General features: G+C 38.2%; 1 protein-coding gene across 49 annotated transcripts in view; it reads right to left on the bottom strand.

Moving 5' to 3' along the window:
* NUMB (NUMB endocytic adaptor protein) overlaps positions 1 to 20,397 on the bottom strand; it is a 185,505-nt gene that overhangs the window by 151,701 nt on the left and 13,407 nt on the right. For 2 of the 49 annotated variants that reach the window (XM_057318368.1, XM_057318364.1), the window contains exon 2: positions 18,842 to 19,036. The exons of the other annotated variants lie outside the window; for them this stretch is intronic. The gene's annotated coding sequence lies outside the window, so the exon portion shown is untranslated. The remainder of the gene's footprint in view (positions 1 to 18,841; positions 19,037 to 20,397) is intronic. 49 annotated transcript variants of the gene reach the window in all.

Raw genomic sequence — 20,397 nt, 5'->3', positions numbered from 1 at the left:
TGTGGTTGTCTAAGCCAAAGTCTCTACTTGAAACAAGACCTTATTTTCTCCCTCATGCACAGTTACTTCTATTTTCCTGACTTGAATTCACTTCATTACAACTTCCATAATCTCTGTGATATCTATACATACTGCACTAACTTTTTTGATTAGTAGCTAATGGAAAGTATATGCAATAGAGCTTAAAAGAATTATCAATCACCTGAATATTTCTAAAATGTTACCACAAATAGAAAGAATTAAGCACTTTGACACTTTATTATATTGAAAAGAATTGCAAGTCATCTTGAAAAACCTCCAATTCAAAGTTGCTAAGACATAGATTAAAATTAGATTTAAATATATCACCCAAAACCCTCAAAACATGCCATAATCCCCAGATACATTTGCAGAAATTTCAAATACTGATTGACAAGTGTTTTAGGGTTATTATATATTATACATTATACATAGATATCTGTATCTATAGATATATCTGTCTAAACACAGAAACCAGTAAGGAATTATAGGACTCGCTTGAAAATATAATAGCTGACATACATAAAGCACCTATTGTATGATAGGCATTGTTCATAGAATTCAGATACAAGTGTGTATATAACCTCATTTCATCAGCACAAAAAACAAGAGATAAGGGCTATAATTCCAATTTTAAAGATGAGAAACTAACTGAAAGATTAAAAAGGGTTCTAGTTGGTGCAGTAAATTCATCCAAAAACAATATACAAATGTGTCAAATACATAAATAAACAATGCATAAAAAATAACATACATATCTTTCAAGCAGTGATAGGGATCATAAATCCAAAATGGTAAGCAGTGCTGAAGCCAGGAGCCCACCAGAGTCCTAGTTCAAAAACAAGCAGTGGCAGCTGGGAGTCTGGCTTCCCTGGGGAACAGGGACTAAAAGTGTTCCATATAAGTAAGACAGAGGATTTATCAGAGCTAGGGCTGGGGTAGGGCTCCCTTCTAAAGAAAACAACTTGGGGTTTTTTGGCTCAGTCAGTGGAGCATGTGACTCTTAATCTCAGGGTTGTGAGTTCAAGCCCTGCGCTGGTTGTAGACATTCCTTAAAAATAAAAAATTTAGGGATGCCTGGGTGGCAGTGTTGGACTCTTGGTTTCAGCTCAAGTCATGATCTCAGAGTCGTGAGAACAAGCCCTGTATCAGGCTCCGTGCTCAGCTCAGAGTCTGCTTGAGACTCTCTCTCCTGCTCCCTCTGCCCCTTCCCCACAGCGTGCATTCACTGTCTCATCTGTCTGTCTCTCAAATAAATAAATCTTTAAAAAATAAAATAAAATCTTTAAAAAAGAAAAAAAAACAACTTGCCAACTCTGCCTGGGGCTTACAGTAAATAACTTATAGTAAATAACTCCCACGAAGGTTGCAGGACACAGACACAGCTTCAAAATCAAGACAGTAACCAGGACACCCATTAGCTCTGTAACTGGTTCTGCAATATCCACACTATCACCAATATCCCTGAGAGGAAGGAACTCTAAGCCTGGTTCTAGAACTGAGGTCCAGAGGCAAGCATAAAACTTCTAATACAAGGAGGGAAGTGAACATAGAGGGACAGCAAAAGCTCCCTCTCAATAATATCTGATAAATCTGAAAAGGGGTTAATATTCAAAATATATAAAGAACGTATACAACTCAACACCAAAAACACCCCAAATGATCTGATTAAAACAGGCAGAGGACTTAAATAGGCATTTTTCCAAAGAAGACATACAAATGGCCAACAGACACATGAAAAGATGCTCAAAATTACTAATCACCAGAGAAATGCAACCCGAAACCACAATGAGATATCACCTCACACCAGTCAGAATGGCTAATATCACAAAGAAAAGAAGTAACAAGCGTTGGTGAGGATGTGGAGAAAAGTGAACCCTCATGCACTGTTGGTAGGAATGTAAATTGGCGCAACCACTGTGGAAAACAGTATGGAGGTTCCTCAAAGTCAAAAACAGAAATACTATATGATCCAGTAATTCCACTACTGGGTATTTACCTCCCCCACAAAAAAAACCAATATTATTCAAAAAGATATATGCACCCCTGTGTTCAATGCAGCATTATTTACAATAGCCAAGGCATGGAAATAACCTCGCTGTCCATCAATAGATAAATGGATAAAGAAGATGTGGTGTAACACACACACACACACACACACACACACACACACACACACACAAGAATACTACTCAGCCATAAAAAAGAATGAGGTTTTTTGCCATATGCAGCAACATGGATAGACCCAGAGGGTATTATGCTAAGTGAAATAAATCAAATGTTAAAAGACAATTGCCACATGATTTCACTTATATGTGGAGTCTAAAAAACAAAACAGAACAGAAACAGGCTTATAAATACAGAGAACAAACTAGTGGTTGCCAGAAGGGACGGGGTGGGGGATAGGCAAAATACGTGAAGGGGATTAAGAGGTACAAGCTTCCAGTTAAATAAGTCACGGATATGAAAAGTACAGCATAGGGAATACAGTTAATAACAACTTTGTATGATGACAGATGGTGACTACATTTACTATGATGAGCACTGTAAAATGTATAGAATTGTTGAATCACTACATTGTGCACCTGAAACTAATATAACATTGTATGTCAACTGTACTTCAATAACAAAAACTTAAAAAAATAGAAAAATAAAAAATAGAAAATAATAAAATTGCACTTTCCATAATATATACAAGACAACTAAATCTGCTGTTGTATCTGAATGACGTTCCATTCTCCATTTCCTACATGTGTAACTATTAAGCCTTTTGGTGCTTCCTCACACCCCTGGGTATTTATAAAATAAATCCTCATTCCTTAAGGTAAGCAGAAAAAAACCTACCACTCTTAAACCTTTCCTACCTTCCCAACAAACCAATAATCATGATAATCTGAAAAGGCTGGAGGTGTTTTTTTTTTAAGTTTTTATTTATTTATTTAGTAATCTCTATACACAACATGGGGCTTGAACTCCCAAGCCTGAGATCAACAGTTGCACACTCTTCTGCGTCAGGAAGTCACCCCAGCAAAAGGTTGTTTTTTAAATGCAATAAAGTTACAAAAACCTATTTCTAACTGGAAAACTTTGACAACTCCAAAACTAAGCATCCAGTTTCCCACAGCTAAAGAAAAGTGTCTTTATAACTAAACTTGTTGATTATGTCTAAGCAAACTTCAAGTGATGCAGGATCTCTCAAATTTAGCCTTCCTATTTATCAACCAGACACAGTCCTATTATCAACCAGACACAGGACTTTCCTACCACTAGGAAGGGAGTGGTTTCCAGCTTTAGGATGACACAATTAAAGGGTTCCAAATAGGAATTAAAAATAGTCTCTAGAAGGAATAGCTCAGAATAAAAAGTGTGTTTTAAAAAAACAAATATCAAATTAGTAATCCATCACTTAAATTCTAGACCTATCTCTGCTAATAACTAGCTGTGTGACTTTGGCTAACCTAACCTAGACTTCAGGGTCTTTTTTTTTTTTTAAGGTTTTATTTATTTGTCAGAGAGAGAGAGAGCGCGCGCATAAGCAGGGGGAGCAGCAGGCAGAGGGAGAAGCAAGCTCCCTGCCAAGCAAGGAGCCTCATGTGGGCCGACCTGAGCCAAAGGCAGACACCGAACTCAGACACCCAGGTGTCCCTCTTTTTCTCTTCTAACATTGTAACATTCTTTTAAACATATGATAGGAGTGTTTGCTATACATAGACAAATTCAGCATTTACATGTTTCTAGAGATTCAAAGAACTTTATAAATGCTAATGATGCTTGTCTACCACTCTCTCCTTCCCAAAAGTCGCGTAAGTAGAATCTAAAGACAAACATTTTTTTTTTTTAATAATGATTTTTTATTATATTATGTTAGTCACCATACAGTACATCCCCGGTTTTCGATGTAAGGCTCGATGATTCATTAGTTGTGTATAACACCCAGTGCACCATGCAATATGTGCCCTCCTTACTACCCATCACCGGTCTATCCCATTCCCCCACCCCCCTCCCCTCTGTAGCCCTCAGTTTGTTTCTCATAGTCCATAGTCTCTCATGTAAAGACAAACATTTTCTTGAGACAGTTTTCCAAAATACCTTTTAATATGGTAACATATTATATGCTAGAACTTTGAGGTATAATTTATAAACACTGAAATTCACTTTTTCTTTAAGGATTTATTTGAGAGAGAACTCACTCATGCACACACACATGGGGGAGAAGAGCAGAGGGAGGAGGGAGAAACTCAAGCAGACACTGCTGCTAAGCACGGAGCCCCACTTGGGATTCAATCTCGTGACCCTGAGATCACGACCTGAGCTGAAAGTAAGAGTCAGACACTCAACCAACTGCGCCACCCAAGCAACCCTGAAATTCAAGTGTACACTTCTGAGTTCGAAAAATACATACAGTCATGTAACCACCACAATCAAGATACAGAACAGACAGAGGCAATATAGAATACCTCAAAAAAGGGGCACCTGGGTGGCTCAGTCATTAAGCGTCTGCCTTCAGCTCAGGGCGTGATCCCAGAGTCCTGGGATCGAGCCCCACATCAGGCTCATCCGCTGGGAGCCTGCTTCTTCCTCTCCCACTCCCCCTGCCTGTGTTTCCTCTCTCGCTGGCTGTCTCTCTCTCGCTGTCAAATAAATAAATCAAATCTTTAAACAAACAAATAAGAATACCTCAAAAAAATTTCCTCGTGCCCCCACCCCCAGCAACCACTAGTCAGTTTTCTGTCCTTTTAGTCTCATTTATTCCAAAATAGCATAAAAATGGAATCACACTGTATGTGGTCTTCTGAGTCTGGCTTCTTTTACTTAGCATAAGGCATTCGCTATCCACCTATGTTGCTGCATGCACTGCCAAATAGTATTCCACTGTATGAAGGTTCACAGTTGCTGTACATTTGAATTTGTCTCCAGTCTGGGGCATTAGCATAGAGGTTTCAGCTTGACTTAAGTTTTCATTTCACTTGAGTAATAAATACCTATTAGATCATCACAGTAAATGTGTGTTTAACTGTATATGAGAACCTGCCAAACTGTTTTCAAAAAGATTGTACCAATAAGAATTTTTTAATGGTTTTAAGGAAAAATGAGTTTAGATCTCATGTCACAAATTTCACAGAAAGATCCTAAACAGAACCAGATATTATTCAGAGGAAATTATTTTCCTGTGTCCTATATATAGAAAGCAGTTAACGAAGGAAGTTAATTTGATAAATATCCATATTTATCAAATAGACAAAGATTTTTTAATAGACTTTAAAATGCCAAGTTTGAAATCACACTCATAAACTCTATAGGTCAGTGTGTGTGTTTAAATCCATCTGGCTAGAATATGGATTTAAACTATCTATTTAGGGGCGCCTGGGTGGCTCAATTGGTTGAGCAACTAACTCTTGGTTTCAGCTCAGGCTATGATCTCAGGGTCGTGAGACTAAGCCCCCAGGTGGGGCTTTGCGCTCAGTGGAAAATCTGCTTCTCTCCTTCTGCCCCTCTTCCCAGTGCATGCACCGGTACTCTCTCTCTCAGATAAGTCTTTAAAGAAAAAAAAAAGGGGGCGCCTGGGTAGCGCAGTCGTTAAAGCGTCTGCCTTCGGCTCAGGGCGTGATCCCGGCGTTTCGGGATCGAGTCCCACATCGGGCTCCTCTGCTGGGAGCCTGCTTCTTCCTCTCTCACTCGCCTGCTGTGTTCCCTCTCTATCTGGCTGTCTCTCTGTCACATAAATAAATAAAATCTTTAAAAAAAAAAAAAAGACCCAATTTAAAAATAAAAAATAAACTGTCTATTTAGAATGGGAGATTCTGCGGGGCACCTGAGTGGCTTGGCCGGTTAAGCGTCTGCCTTCAAGATCATGATCCCAAGGTCCTGGGATTCAGCCCTGTGTTGGGCTCCCTACTCAGCAGAGTGCCTGCTTCTTCCTCTCCCTCTCCCTCTGCTGTATCCCCTGCCTGTGCTCTCTTGTTCTCTCTCACTCATGCTCCTTCTCTTCCAAAAAAATAAAATCTTTGAAAAAAAAAAATAGAATGGGAGATGCCAAGTGGCTAAGTCTACACAAATACCAGTTATTTGGGACATAAATGAGAAAGACAACATATAATAAAAAATTTGATCTTTTCAACGCACTTGTTCAACTGGCCCTCAAAAATAATTCTTAGTTCTTAATGAGACCACCTGCTTATGAAACTCTCCACTTCCTTCCTATCATTCCCCTGGCTTCACTTGTCTTTTTTATCCAGTATAGATTTCACAGTTCATCAATATAATCACTCCTTGCACTCAATTCAATGTTTCCCATGTCTCTCTCCTTCATACTCTCCTAGCAAAACTCCAGTTGACCTTCTCCATGACCATGACAGCGGTGGAATATTGCAGAAAATCACATATCCAGTCAGACTGATTATTGTCATAAATCCACAACTAACAACCTCAATCACGGCAATACTTTTTTTTTTTTTAAAGATTTTATTTATTTGAGAGAGAGAGAATGAGAGAGGGAGAGAGAGTTCACAAGAGGGGGTGGGTCAGAGGGAGAAGCAGACTCCCCACTGAGCAGGGAACCTGATGGGGGACTCGATCCTCGGACTCCAGGATCATGACCTGAGCCAAAGGCAGTCGCTTAACCTACTGAGCCACCCAGGCGTCCCACAGCAATACTACCCTTAAAGCTCCCTGTAGTGGCTGTTTTATAACTTTTCCTCAATCCTTAAACACTTCACCCACCTCTCCATTTCTCCCACTGCTTAATTTACAATACCTTCATTAAGAAAATAGAAGCCATCAGATGAAAGTTCCCTATTTTTTCTACAACTAAATCTATAACACCCCCCCAAACTGAACCAGTAATCATCTTCTCCCCTACTTTAAAATGAATAAGCATCTTGATTAATTTTTTTAAAGATTTCTTTTTTATTTTGAGAGAGAGCAAGTGAGCAAGCAAGAGCAGGGAGAGCGACAGAGGAAGAGAAGCAGAATTCCAGGCAGACTCCACACTGAGCTCAGAGCCCAACATGGGGCTGGATCCCAAGACCCTGAGATAAAGACCTAAGCCAAAACCAAGAGTCGGATGCTTAACCAACTGAACCACCCAGGCACCCCTCTGATTACTATTAAATGACCACTGAAGTTTGCTCTTTGTATTATCCCTTTCACTTAAAGGTTTCCTTCCTTCCATAATTCACTCTCTCCTGTATCATCAATCTGTCCTCTTCTAAAAGATCATTCTCATTATCATGTAAACATGTACCATTACCTCCTGTATTTACATGTTTTGTAGAGTATCCCATCATTCCCTACACAGCTATGCTCCTCCTCCCCCATTTCTGTTACCCTTTAGAGCCACACTCCTCAAAAAAGTATCAGCTCTCACAGTCTCTAATTCCCAACTTTCCATTCACTATTCAACCTGCTCCAAACTGGTCTACCTCCACAAGCTCACTGAAACTGCCCCTTAAACAGATGGCATACTTAAAGGAATAAATGAAGACAGCTTAATGGAGAACAATTTACCGAAGTGTGGTCAGATTAAGGTAACATATATAGAGAGCAATCAAGAAAAAAAGGAAGGAAGGAAGGAAGGAAGGAAGGAAGGAAGGAAAGAAGGAAGGAAGGAAGGAAGAAAAAAAAAAAAAAGAGGCCGTTACCTTTTCTGAACTCCTAGAAGGTACAAGCTCTCACCTCTCTGAAGCCTGAAGTTATCAGAACCAGAAAAGGCTATGGCGATGGAAAAGGTACCCCGTAGCTACAGGTAGAGGTATGCAGTTTTTGCGTAAACTGCAGCCACACAGGGAAGAAGAACGGGAATAAATACCCTAATCTCTTTTTCCTTCCACTGCCCAATCTTCTGTCAACTGTATCTCCACTGGCTGAACACAACATGAAGCCAGAAGGCAAAGAAGCCTGGGTGATGTCAACCATAGAGGTCAGCCTTCTGAAGCACAAAGAAGGGAAGAAAAGGGCAAAAACAGATCTGAAAAGACACAGAGAGATGACCAACACAAGATCATCAATAACTTCCACTTTGATAAATCAAACTGGCACTGTTCCTCTCTTGGCCTCCATGACATGACAAATCCTGGATTCTCTCCATATAAACTCTCTTCTCCTCCCTCACTAGAAGGAATATTTGGAGTTCCTCTCAGCTCAGTACCAGACAGCTGATCCTACCCTTTCCCCATGGCTCTCAATACCATCTATACAATGACAATTCCCAGCATCACCTCTCCTTAAGCTCCAGCCTCCCATATCCCAACACTATCATTTAGATGTCAGTTGGAAATTCACAGATCCAAAACAATGATTCTCATCCTCTTAAAAAAAAAAAAAGTTCTTTTCCCAGTCCTATATCTCAATAAATACCAAGCCAGAAATGTGGGAAATAGCTTTGATTCCTTTGATTTTTCTTTTTTTTTTTTTTTAAAGATTTTATTTATTTATTTGACAGAGATAGAGACAGCCAGCGAGAGAGGGAACACAAGCAGGGGGAGTGGGAGAGGAAGAAGCAGGCTCATAGCGGAGGAGCCTGATGTGGGGCTCGAACCCACAATGCCAGGATCACACCCTGAGCCGAAGGCAGACGCTTAACCACTATGCCACCCAGGCGCCCCTGATTTTTCTCCTTCACATCTAATCCATCAGTAAATCTTGAAAATTCTAAATGTATCTGAATTCATCCATTTCGATCTCTACTTCCAACACCCTTCTAAATTGCTCTTCCTGCTTTCTCTTTTGCTTCTCCCTACAATCTATCGGGTAATAGTCATGATGATCTTTTAAAAATGTGTATCATAGGGTGCCTGGGTGACCCAGTCAGTTGAGCATCTCACTCTTGCTTTCAGCTCAGGGAATGATCCCAGGGTCATGAGGCTGAGACATGAGTCTCCACTCAGCGGGGTGTCTGCTTCTCTCCCTCTGCCCCTCCCCCAGCTCACTCAAGCTCTCTTTCTCGAAAATAAATAAATCTTTTAAAAATGTATATCATATTTATCTTATCCTCTGCTTAACATCCTTCAATGGCACCCCATTTAGAACAAGATCCCAATTCCCTACAGCAACCTACAAGGCACTTCATGATTGACCTCTTTATTTATGCCTATCTAAGCTCATCTTACAAGCTCACTAAGCTTTCCTCACACTCACTAAGCTGTTGCCTGACTTCAGTTCCTCAAAAATTCAAGCTCTTTCTTACTTTACTCTTTCCACAAGCACAAAATACTTCCAGCTCTGTGCATGGTGGTTCCTTCTAATTCTTCATACCAATTCAAATGTCAACCCTAAGTGTGGCCTTCGCCAACCAGATCAAAACTGGTTTCCCTGTTATTCTCCCACCATAGAATACTATTCATTATTTTCATTGCATATTCTCAAATGGCAATCTTCCTCTGTACTTATTATTGTGCATCTCCTTCCCCTACACTATAAGCTTCACTGAGGGCAGAGATGATTAAATTAATTCAATTCCAACACCACTGAGGACCCACTACATGCAAGGAACTGTGGGAGTTACAAAGAATAAGTCAAAGTGACAAGGATCTTGTTCCCAGTAGGTACATAATCTACTTAGGGAGAAAAATGTATATGTAACTATAAATGCAGAGCAGATAAAATGCCATATCATACTGCTACAAAGTGCTATGGGATCAAAAGGGAAAGACAAAAAAGTAGAAAAAGTGATAAGAAAGCCCTCATATAAGAAGATGGTTCTATTATGGCTTAGAAGGTAACAGGGGGAAAAAAAAGCATTCAAGGCAGACCAAAAAGCCTTAATAAAAGGACAAAAATGGAAAAAAGTAAAGGACAGGGGCGCCTGGATGGCTCAGTGGTTAAGTGTCTGCCTTCATCTCAGGTCATGATCTCAGGGAACTGAGTCCCACTTCTGGCTCCTTGCTCAGCGGGAAGTCTGCTTCTCCCTCTGCCTGCTGTTCCCCCTGCTTGTGCTCCCTCTTTCTCTGACAAAAATAATAAATAAAATCTAAAAAAAAAAAAAAAGTAAAGGACATATAAGAGGTTAAAAAGATCAAACCAGCTACAGCATAGAGAAACTGTAGAGTTCCACTGAAATCATGTTTGATGATGTTAGTTAGGAAACAGAAAACAAAATTTTCAGTGAGTGTGCTATAGAACTCAACCTTACACACTACAAAATGAGAATATGAAGTATTTTCAAGTAAACAAAAACTAATGTCCTTTCCAGGTCTGAAGTTCAAACGATGGCGCTCATACAACACAACTAGTTTTAAAGTAAAAGTGCTCATTAAAAGCATATTTCATCAATTTCATGTGGAATTTATCATGACTTTTAAGGTGGTTTTAAACTGTCTAAACAACAATTTTTCAAAAATCCTACTTACTCTTTCCAAAATTTTAATCCAAAGGGAGTATCAAAAGAGGTGGCAGGCAGGGAGGCCAGGGGTAGGACCATTCAAGATATTTAATATTACACCCAGCCCAAATTTGAAAGTAACTTAATTAAATACTCCCAAAAGAAAAAGGCAAGTTTTTTAGCAATATTTTCAAAAGTCATAATTTTATGACTGATATTAACTTGTAACACTATTATTCATAAGCCTTTAGAGGGTAACTGGCTGTTGTTCACTGTATTCATTCACTAAGACTATACTGATTACCGATCAAATACCCAGAAAGTCTAAGCAGAATACACAAAAATCACAGAATTTTAGAGGTGAACAGAGATTTAGAAAAATAACCAAGATAATTTTAAAGAATAACAAAGTGGGGGTATGAAGCCTCACCATACCAGATATCTAAATCTACTACAAAGCTATAGTAAATAAAGACAGTGTGATACTGGCTCCGAGATAGGCAAACAGAGCATAAAAACAGGCCCACATTGGGGTGCTGGGTGGCGTAGTCGTTAAGTGTCTGCCTTCGGCTCAGGGCGTGATCCCGGCTTTCTGGGATCGAGCCCCACATCAGGCTTCTCTGCTAGGAGTCTGCATCTTCCTCTCCCACTCCCCCTGCCTGTGTTCCCTCTCTCGCTGGCTGTCTCTCTCTCTATCAAATAAATAAAATCTTAAAAAAAAAAAAAAAAACAGGCCCACATGTAAATAGAAATATGACATATGACTTAAGATCCTTACTGAAAATCAGCAACAAATGGATACTACTCTAAAAACAGCATTGGCACACTTATTTTTGATATTAAAAAAGCTGAATTATTTTAAAAAACCGAATTATATTCATTATATTATTCACTATAATTTCAGAATAATTTGAACATTTCAGTATTAAAAACCTTTAAAGATCAAGTCCAATACCATCACCTCATAAAAGAAAAATAAAGACCCAGAGAAGTTAAAACATTTAGCCAAATCACAGAGTGGGGCTACACAGGAATTAAATTCATATCTTATGATTTCTTTATTCAAGAATTTACAGGGGCACCTCGGTGGCTCAGGTGGTTAAGCGTCTGCCTTCAGCTCAAGTCATGATTCCAGGGCCTTGAGGTTGAGCCCCATGGTGGGCTCCCTGCTCAAGAGGGGGAAAAAAAAAAACTTAAAAAAAAAAAAAAAAGAATTATTGACATTCTTGGCATACCTGGCTGGCTCAGTCACAACAGCATGTGACTCTTGATCTCAGGGTCATGAATTCGAGCCCCATGTTGGATGCAGATTACTTAAATAAATTTAAAAAAAATTTTTTTTTAAATTTACATTCTCTCATTTAATACACACCAAATGCTTCCCATCTACCCCAATTTGTTTAAGTCACCCATGATATCAACAATACCAAATCAGAAGTGGAAGAAGACAAAAAAGGTGTGGCAAAATAAAAAGCTAATTTATACTTTCATTTCCTTCCATCCTCAAACCTTCTTTCAAGGAAACTGACCAAATAAATATATGGTTATCTGGCTGGATCAGTCCATAAAGCCTATAACTCTTGATCTCGGGGTTGTGAGATCCAGTCCCACACTGGGTGTAGAAATTATTTAAAAATAAAATCTTAAAAAAAAAAAAAATCCAGCCCTCAAAGATCAATCTTACCTAAATCCAAACTAAAGACAAAGAGTTTCAGTATGCAGGAGATTCAGGAAGAAAAGAATTTTAAGACTGTGATTCTTGTGTCAGCGCTTCAAAAGTATCTATGAATATCATATATTTAAGGAGTGCTGTTATTAGGCCCAACATTTTTCAGGCACAAGCTCCATCAACCTCATATCTCACTCAGTTTGTTTCCAGAGGATGTTAAACATTTACATTTAGAGATTTTCACAAAGACCAGTTAAACAAACACGGCCGAAGACTGTCTGAAAGTAGTTGTTCCAATTCCAAGGCTCAATTAAGGTATAGACAGAAATGACATCTCTAGGAGAGCACTCAATCTCAAGTTACTAGGGTTGTTCATCTGTTAATTCAGATAAAACTTTCCTTCCATAAATCACCCCCCTGGGATACATGACAGGAGTACTGATAGTGAAGTGAGGGAACCTTGTAGAGAACCTATTTAAAATTAAAATCCCAATTTAAACTATGACCACCACTACCACAGAAGGATATGCTCTATAAAGAACATAAAATTGACTGTATTTAACCACTTGAGCACTGAAGGGTAAGAATATGACCTCTGGAGCCAGACTGCCTATGTTTGAGTCCTATGATTTGGGCAAATGCTTAACCTCTTTGCCTCAAATTTCTCAACAGGAAAATAAGGATAATAAAGACAGGGACACCTAGGCGGCTCAGTCGGTTAAGTGTCTGCCTTGGGCTCAGGTCATGATCCTGAGGTCCTGGGGTGTTATACCTGCTTCTCCCTCTCCCCCTGCTCCCACAACTTGAGTTCACTCTCTCAATAAATCAAATCTTCAACAACAACAATAATAATAATACCTACCCTCACAGGAGTTATTGCGAGAATTAAATTAGTGCGTGTAAAGCACTTAGAACAATGCCTGGAATACAGCATCAGCTGCTGCTAGTATTACTACTACCACCCAATCCCACTACTAGACTATCAGTTCTCACACGTGGCTCAAATACGGGCTAGTTTCCCAGCCAGATCATGCAATTTTAATGTTCCTGAATCAATGATTCAATATACCAAATTCAAAAAACAGCTCTACAAAACATAGCCTCAAATCTTCCTTTTAAATCATTTACTTACCAAACAAAATTCTCACAAATATTAATGAACAGCATAAGTTTACTTATCTCCAAGAAATCTATGAATTATCACTATGATATGGAACTTCTGAAAAATCTTATGCTTGAAATAAATCTTTTTCATTTTAATTACAAATTGAGCTCTGATCTTACAAATCAGATTAATAAATCTAGATCCACATATAGTAATAAAATATACTGAACCTTTTACTAACATATTTACTATTAATCTGGAAATTTGCCCTTATAAAGATTTAACCAAAAAAAAAAAAAGAGAGAGAGAATGCTCAACATCTTTATTCATCTGAAAATGCAAATAAAAACCATTCTAAGACATCATTTTATACCCACTAGACTGGCTAAAAAAAAAAAAAAAAAATCAAAGAAATTAACAACCCAGGTGGTGGCAACGATAGGCAGGAACTGGATCTCACACACTGCTAGTGGATAACCATTTGGCAATTTCTTATAAAGCTAAACATACATCTACCCTGTGATGCAACAATTCCACTCTTAGGTAGTCAACCAAAAGAAATGAAACATGTTCACAAAAAGACTTGTACAAGACTGTTAATAGCAGCCTTATTCATAACAGGCAAAAACTGGAAATAACACAAATGTCTACCAACAGGAGAACAGAAAACAAAGTGTGGTATTCAAAAAATGGAATACTGTGCGACCTAGGAAGTTATGTCTTTTTATTTTCTTCAAATTCTCATTTTATTTAATCCCTAGTTGAAGCTAATTTTTATTCTGAAAATAAACTTATTTTTCGTTTAGTAACTCACTTGAGTTTTTTTGCCACAAGATAAACTTTTGAGGAATTTTTTAGTTGGTGCCATAAGTAGCAAATGACACCTGGCTGGCTCAGTCAGTATAGCATGCAAGTCTTGATCTCGGGGACTGTGAGTTCAAGCCCCACACCAGGTAGAGATTGCTTAAAAATAAAAAAATTAAAAAAAAAAAAAAAAAGAGGAGGCAAATAAATCTCAGGGTTTTATCAAGTGATACCACTTTTTATTAAGTAAAACTCTTAAAAGTATGTGCACATACATATTTTTTTCTTATGTATTCTTGGTGCATGTTCCTACTAAGTGTTCCCTCCAGAAATTTTCCATGTATATACAAAAAAGAAGACTCGCTTAAAATGGCTACTTCAATGGAAACAGTGTCTTAGGGAGATACAAGTTGGACTTAAGGTACATTGAATACTTAAATTGTGGTCTAGCAATGGTTTAAATGGCACTGTATTTAAAAGGGCATATAATCACTGTAACTATTTCCTTAACAAAAAAATAAATATACAAAACAAAATGAATCTCAAAAATATGTTAAGCACAGAAGCCAGATAAAAAGAGCATATATCCCATTTATATGAAATTCAAGAACAGACAAAATCAGAAGGCAGTTGCAGGGAGGGAGGGCAAAACAAAATTTAAAGGGACATTAACATTCAGCAGGGAGTCTGCTTCTCTCTCTCTCTCTCCCCCCCTTCCTCTGCCCCTCTCCACTGCTCGTTCTCCCTCTCTCAAATAAATAAGTAAAAAGAGAAAGGGACATGATCATTTATGTAAATTAAGTCCACCTTTGAATATTATCCATCCCTAAATCCCACATAAAAATTAGACACCACTCAAAAAAAAAAAAAAAAAAAAGGACAAAGAACAGGAACATAACTTCACTTAAAGGAAATACTTAAAGGTTAATGATAATATTTAAAATGTTCCACTAGTGATAAAATACAAATTTCAGAAACCAGTTACTATTTTCTCCCTATCAAATTAGCAAATATTTTTCCATGATAACACTGCTGGCAAGAGTATATATCTCGAGCTCATACACTGCTAATGGGAACGTAAATTTGTACAACCTTTCTAGAAAGCAATTATGCAATGTTTTGCTCTCTTGAGAACCCTCAGAAATGCACATCTTGATAATTCCACTTATAGGAATCTATCTTAACAATATAGAAATGTGGACAAAGATCTGTGTTTAGCAATATTCAATGAAGTTCTGTTTATAATAATTGGAAATTAATAATCTGAATGTGAAAACTATGGAAATTGGTTGTATAAATGATGATATATCCTTTAATGGAATACTCCTCAGCTGTTTTAAACTGTTTTCAAATAATTATAATGATATTAAAGTGTATGTTAAAAAAAGCAGGTTCCAGGGGTGCCTGGGTGGTTCAGTCAGTTAAGTGACCAACTCTTGGTCTCAGTTTAGGTCTTGGTCTCAGGGTCGTGGGTTCAAGCCCTGCGTTGGGCCACATGCCCAGTGCAGGGCCTTAAAAAAAAAAAAAAAAAAAGCAGGTTCCAAAATTATGTGTTCAATAAAAATCTGCATGAGGAAAAATAGATGATAAATGTTAATGTCATTAAAAAAATAATGAAGGGTCAGAGCACCTGGGTGGCTCAGTTGGTTGAGTGCCTGGCTCTTGATTTTGGCTCTGGTCATGATCTGGGTGGTGGGATCAAGCCCTGCCTTGAGTCCTCATCGTGCTGCACCCTCAGAGTGGAGTCTGCCTGAGGTTCTCTATCTCCCTCTGTGCCCCCATCATGTGCACGTGCGTGCGTGCGCACACACACACTTGCTCAAAATAAATCTTAAAAAAAATAATGAAGGGTCAATATCATAGAAACTATGATTATATTTCAGTGTCTGGGCTTTCTTGTAAAAGAACAAGTGATACCCCACACTAGCTAGGTCTACTAGAGGGGGAAAAAGGGACCAAAAAAATAAGAACATTCATTGAAGGAACACACCATTAGTATTATTTCAGATATGAATAGCCAACTTATCAAATGAAGTCAAAGTCCTTCAAGGTACGTTAACAAATCTATAAGAAAAAGTTACAGAATTCACTACAATGCAAATATATATCAATCATGTTTAATTTGAACTAGAGAAAATAATTAAGTGATTTAGTTATTTTCCACAGGACTAAGCTCAGCTCTTTTACAAAGCAATGAAAAAGGGAAAGGCACAGCAAGAAGTCAAGCCAGCAACCTGATTTCCCAGGAAATTAGTTCTTACTTGGCAAAGTACTGTCCTCATATTCTAAAAAAGCAGAACTCTACAAAGAGAAATGAGACACACAAAATTCAAATAGCATGTAAAAGATGTACACTTTTCCCTTTGCTCTTAAGAGCTCCAAAAAGAAAAAAAAATAATGCATATTAAAACATAGGAAAAAGGAACTCAATTTAGAGTTAAAAGTTTTGGTTTTTTTTTTTTTAAAGATTCATTTATTTGACTGGGGGGAGGGGGGCAGAGGGAAAGAGAGAATCTCCAGCAGACTCCCCACCAAGCTCAGAGCCCCAACATAGGGCTGCATCTTACAACCCATGAGATCAGGACCTGAGTGGAAGTCAAGAGTTGGTCACTTAACCAACTGAGCCACCCAGGATCCCCAAGTTAAATGTTCTTTAAACAAAGAATCAGTTTATCTCAAAATGCTAAATAAATCACACAAACTGTAAAAGAATTATATTTTTGTTATATTTTAAATGAAAAGGAAAATACCATGCTATTTCTCACTTTCAACTAGGATTACATGGAAAACTGTAATACTAATTATACTAATTCTTGATTTTGAATTTACCAAGGTTAATTAAGATCCTTATAATTTTTCCTCTATGTTTTTTTTTTTTTTAAGATTTTATTTATTTATTTGACAGAGAGAGAGACAGCCAGCGAGAGAGGGAACACAAGCAGGGGGAGTGGGAGAGGAAGAAGCAGTGGAGGAGCCTGATATGGGGCTCGATCCCAGAACACTGGATCACGCCCTGAGCCAAAGGCAGACGCTTAACGACTGTGCCACCCAGGCGCCCCAATATAATGTTTTTAATCATCACTATAGAACATTTCCTTGAACTTCCAATTTAAATAATAAGGCCTTAGTATTTGATTTTCCCTCAGAAAAAGGCTACGTGTTTAATTCAAAAGAAGTGTCTTTTTTAGATAAAAGGGTATTAGGATAGGTGAGTTAAAGAGCGGACGGGCACCTGGGTGGCTCAATCAGTTAAGCCTCTGACTCTTGGTTTCGGTTCAAGTCCCGATCTCGGGGTATTGGGATCAAGCCCCGTGTGTGTCATCCCTGCTCAGCAGGGAGTCAGCTAGATTCTCTCTCCCTCCACCCCTCCCCCCCTCACGTGGGTGTGCATGCTCGTGAACACACTCTCTCTCTCTCTCTAAAATAAATAAATTTTGGGATGCCTGGGTGGCTCAGTTGGTTAAGCTTCTGCCTTCATTTCTGGTCATAACGGGATCAATGGGGTCATGGACTGGTCTCCTTGCTCATCGGGGAGCCTGCTCCTCCCTCTGCCTGCTTTGCCTGTAGCTCTCCCTGCTTGTGCACACTCTCTCTCTCACACAAATAAAATAAAATCTTTAAAAAAATAAAATAAATCTTAAAAAACAAAAAAACAAAAAAAAAAATAAAGAGGGAGGTTGGGAGAGAGTGGAGAAAAAAAGAGGGGGAAAAAAAAGAGGTACAATAGAAACTATTCTTCCCTTAAGTATGATGTTTAAAAATCTGACCCTGATTTCCATTAAAGGTCCAACACTGAAGCTTGTGTAGAACTACGGACACAAGGCTGCACTGTAAGCAGAAAAATGACACCTGAACTTCACTTAATGTTCAAGTATGAAATAATATAAGGATGAAATTACACAATCATATATTTATTTTTTTAAAGATTTTATTTATTTATTCGACAGAGATAGACACAGCCAACGAGAGAGGGAACACAAGCAGGGGGAGTAGGAAAGGAAGAAGCAGGCTCATAGCAGAAGAGCCTGATGTGGGGCTCGATCCCATAACGCCGGGATCACGCCCTGAGCTGAAGGCAGATGCTTAACCGCTATGCCACCCAGGCACCCCTACACAATCATATATTTACATCAGTGGATTCACTTATAACCCGTTCTTGCAACTCTTGCAATGCTTCCCTTGGCACCATGATCCCAACTGCCACACTAGACCAAAAGGCCAACAAACAGCTACCTGGAAGAATTAGTAACAAAGCAGAATATATTAAACTTTTGTAACAGAGGTGCCTGGCTGGCTCAGTTGGAAGAGCATGTGACTCTTGATCTTGGGGTCATGAGTTACAGCCCCATGTTGGGGGTAGAGATTACAAAAAAAAAAAAAAACTTTCAAAGAAAGGAAGGAAGGAGAGGAAGGAAAGAAAGGAAGAAAAGGAAGGAAAGAAAGAAGGAAAGAAGGCAGAGGATGGAAAGGAAGGTAGGAAAGGAAAAAAGGAAGGAAGAAAGAAAATATTTGCAAATCCAGTATCTAATAAGGGACTTGTGTCCAGAATGTATATTTTTTACAACTCAAACTCAATAATAAAAGACAAATAACCCCATTTTTAAAATGGGCAAGGGATCCAAAAAAAAAAAAAAAAAAACAACCCATTTCTCCAAAGAAGATAAACAAATAGCTGATAAACCCATGAAAAAATTTTCATCATTAGCCATCAGGGAAATTCAAAACAATACCACAAGGAGTTATCACTTCACATCTACTAGGATAGCTATAATAAAAAACCAAAAGTAATAACAAGTGTTGGTGAGAATGTGGAGAAACTGGAATGCTCATTCCCACTCCTGGTGGAAATACAAAATGGTATATATAGCTGCTTTGGAAAACTGAGTTACCACATAAGCCAGCAATTCTACTACTACTAGATACATACCAAAGAAATGAAGGGGCACCTGGATGGCTTAGTCGGTTGGGCCACTGACCCTTGGTTTCCACCGGGTTATGATCTCATGGGTCGCGGGATGAAGGCCCGGTCAGACTCTGCACTCAGTGAGGAGTCTACTTAGGGTTCTCACCCTCTGACCCTCCACGTGTGTGAGCTCGCTTTCTCTCAAATGAATAAAGAAATCTTAAAAAAAAGAAAAAAGACATGTCCATACAAAAACCTGTATAGGAATGTTCATAGCAGCTTTGTTTGAATAGCCAAAAACTGGAAACAATCCACTGTGTATCAACAAGAGATTTTTTTAAATTGTGATGTAACTATATATTGGAATACTACTCAGCAATAAAAAGGAATAAATTTCTGATGCACAAAATAACATGGATAAATTTCAAATAAATTACATAGAGTGAAAGAAGCCAGACCTATCAGAAAAAGTACATACTACAATTCTCTTTACATAAATTTCAGAAAATGCAAAATAATCTATAATGATAGATTAGTGGTTACCTCTATGGGTGGAAAGGGAGAGATATATTACAAATCGGCACAAGGAAACTTTTAGAATGGTTAAGTATGTTCCTTATCTTGATTGTGGCGGATAAATAGGTAAAAACTCATCAAACTGTGTACTTAAAATATCTGCAACTTCATTGTATGTCAATTATACCTGAATAAAGCTGTCCAAAAACAAAAAAAGAGAGAGAGAGAGAGAGAGGGAGAAAAAAGAATGCATTTGCCGTGGGGGGGGGAACAGAAGTATGTCAGGGTTTCTGAAATGGCACACTTGGGTAAGGAAAAGGTAGAAAAAGTACGCTGAGAGCTTTTAAGGATGAACCTTTTTAAAAGTCAAAATAGGAAAAAAAATAAATTTTCTAAAAAAGTCAAAATAGTAACTAATCCTTATATGATAATAGCTGAATATTCAACATTCACTGACAGAGCAAATAGTCAAAACAACCAAAGCTACTATGAATTCGGTCTAGTCTTCAAAATAAAAATTTAATTCATCTCAACATTTATATAATATAGATAGTATATGTAATATATACGTATGTATATGTATGAAAGTAGTAAGTTGTAAGTATATATATGTTTTAAGTATAAATTTTAGAACTTACTACTTTTGTCTATAGGTAATATTTGATGAGCAAATGAATTAATTGTACAAAACATCCACCCCAATTCAAAGAGTTTGAAGAGTAACAGATTGAGAATTGCTGATAAGGATATTCAATGCCAAGGATATTCAATACTTAAATATTAGCTTAAAAGAATAGAAGCCAGGGGCGCCTGGGTGGCACAGCGGTTAAGCGTCTGCCTTCGGCTCAGGGCGTGATCCCGGCGTTATGGGATCGAGCCCCACATCAGGCTCTTCCGCTACGAGCCTGCTTCTTCCTCTCCCACCCCCCCTGCTTGTGTTCCCTCTCTCGCTGGCTGTCTCTATCTCTGTCAAATAAATAAATAAAATCTTTAAAAAAAAAAATAGAAGCCAGATCTAATGAAAAATTTACCTAACAGGTTCCATACCTATACTTCATAACCAA

Source organism: Ursus arctos, unplaced genomic scaffold (genome assembly GCF_023065955.2).
Source record: "Ursus arctos isolate Adak ecotype North America unplaced genomic scaffold, UrsArc2.0 scaffold_25, whole genome shotgun sequence".
Classification (NCBI taxonomy): Eukaryota; Metazoa; Chordata; class Mammalia; order Carnivora; family Ursidae; genus Ursus; species Ursus arctos.
This window is presented reverse-complemented; position numbering and strand designations above follow the sequence as displayed.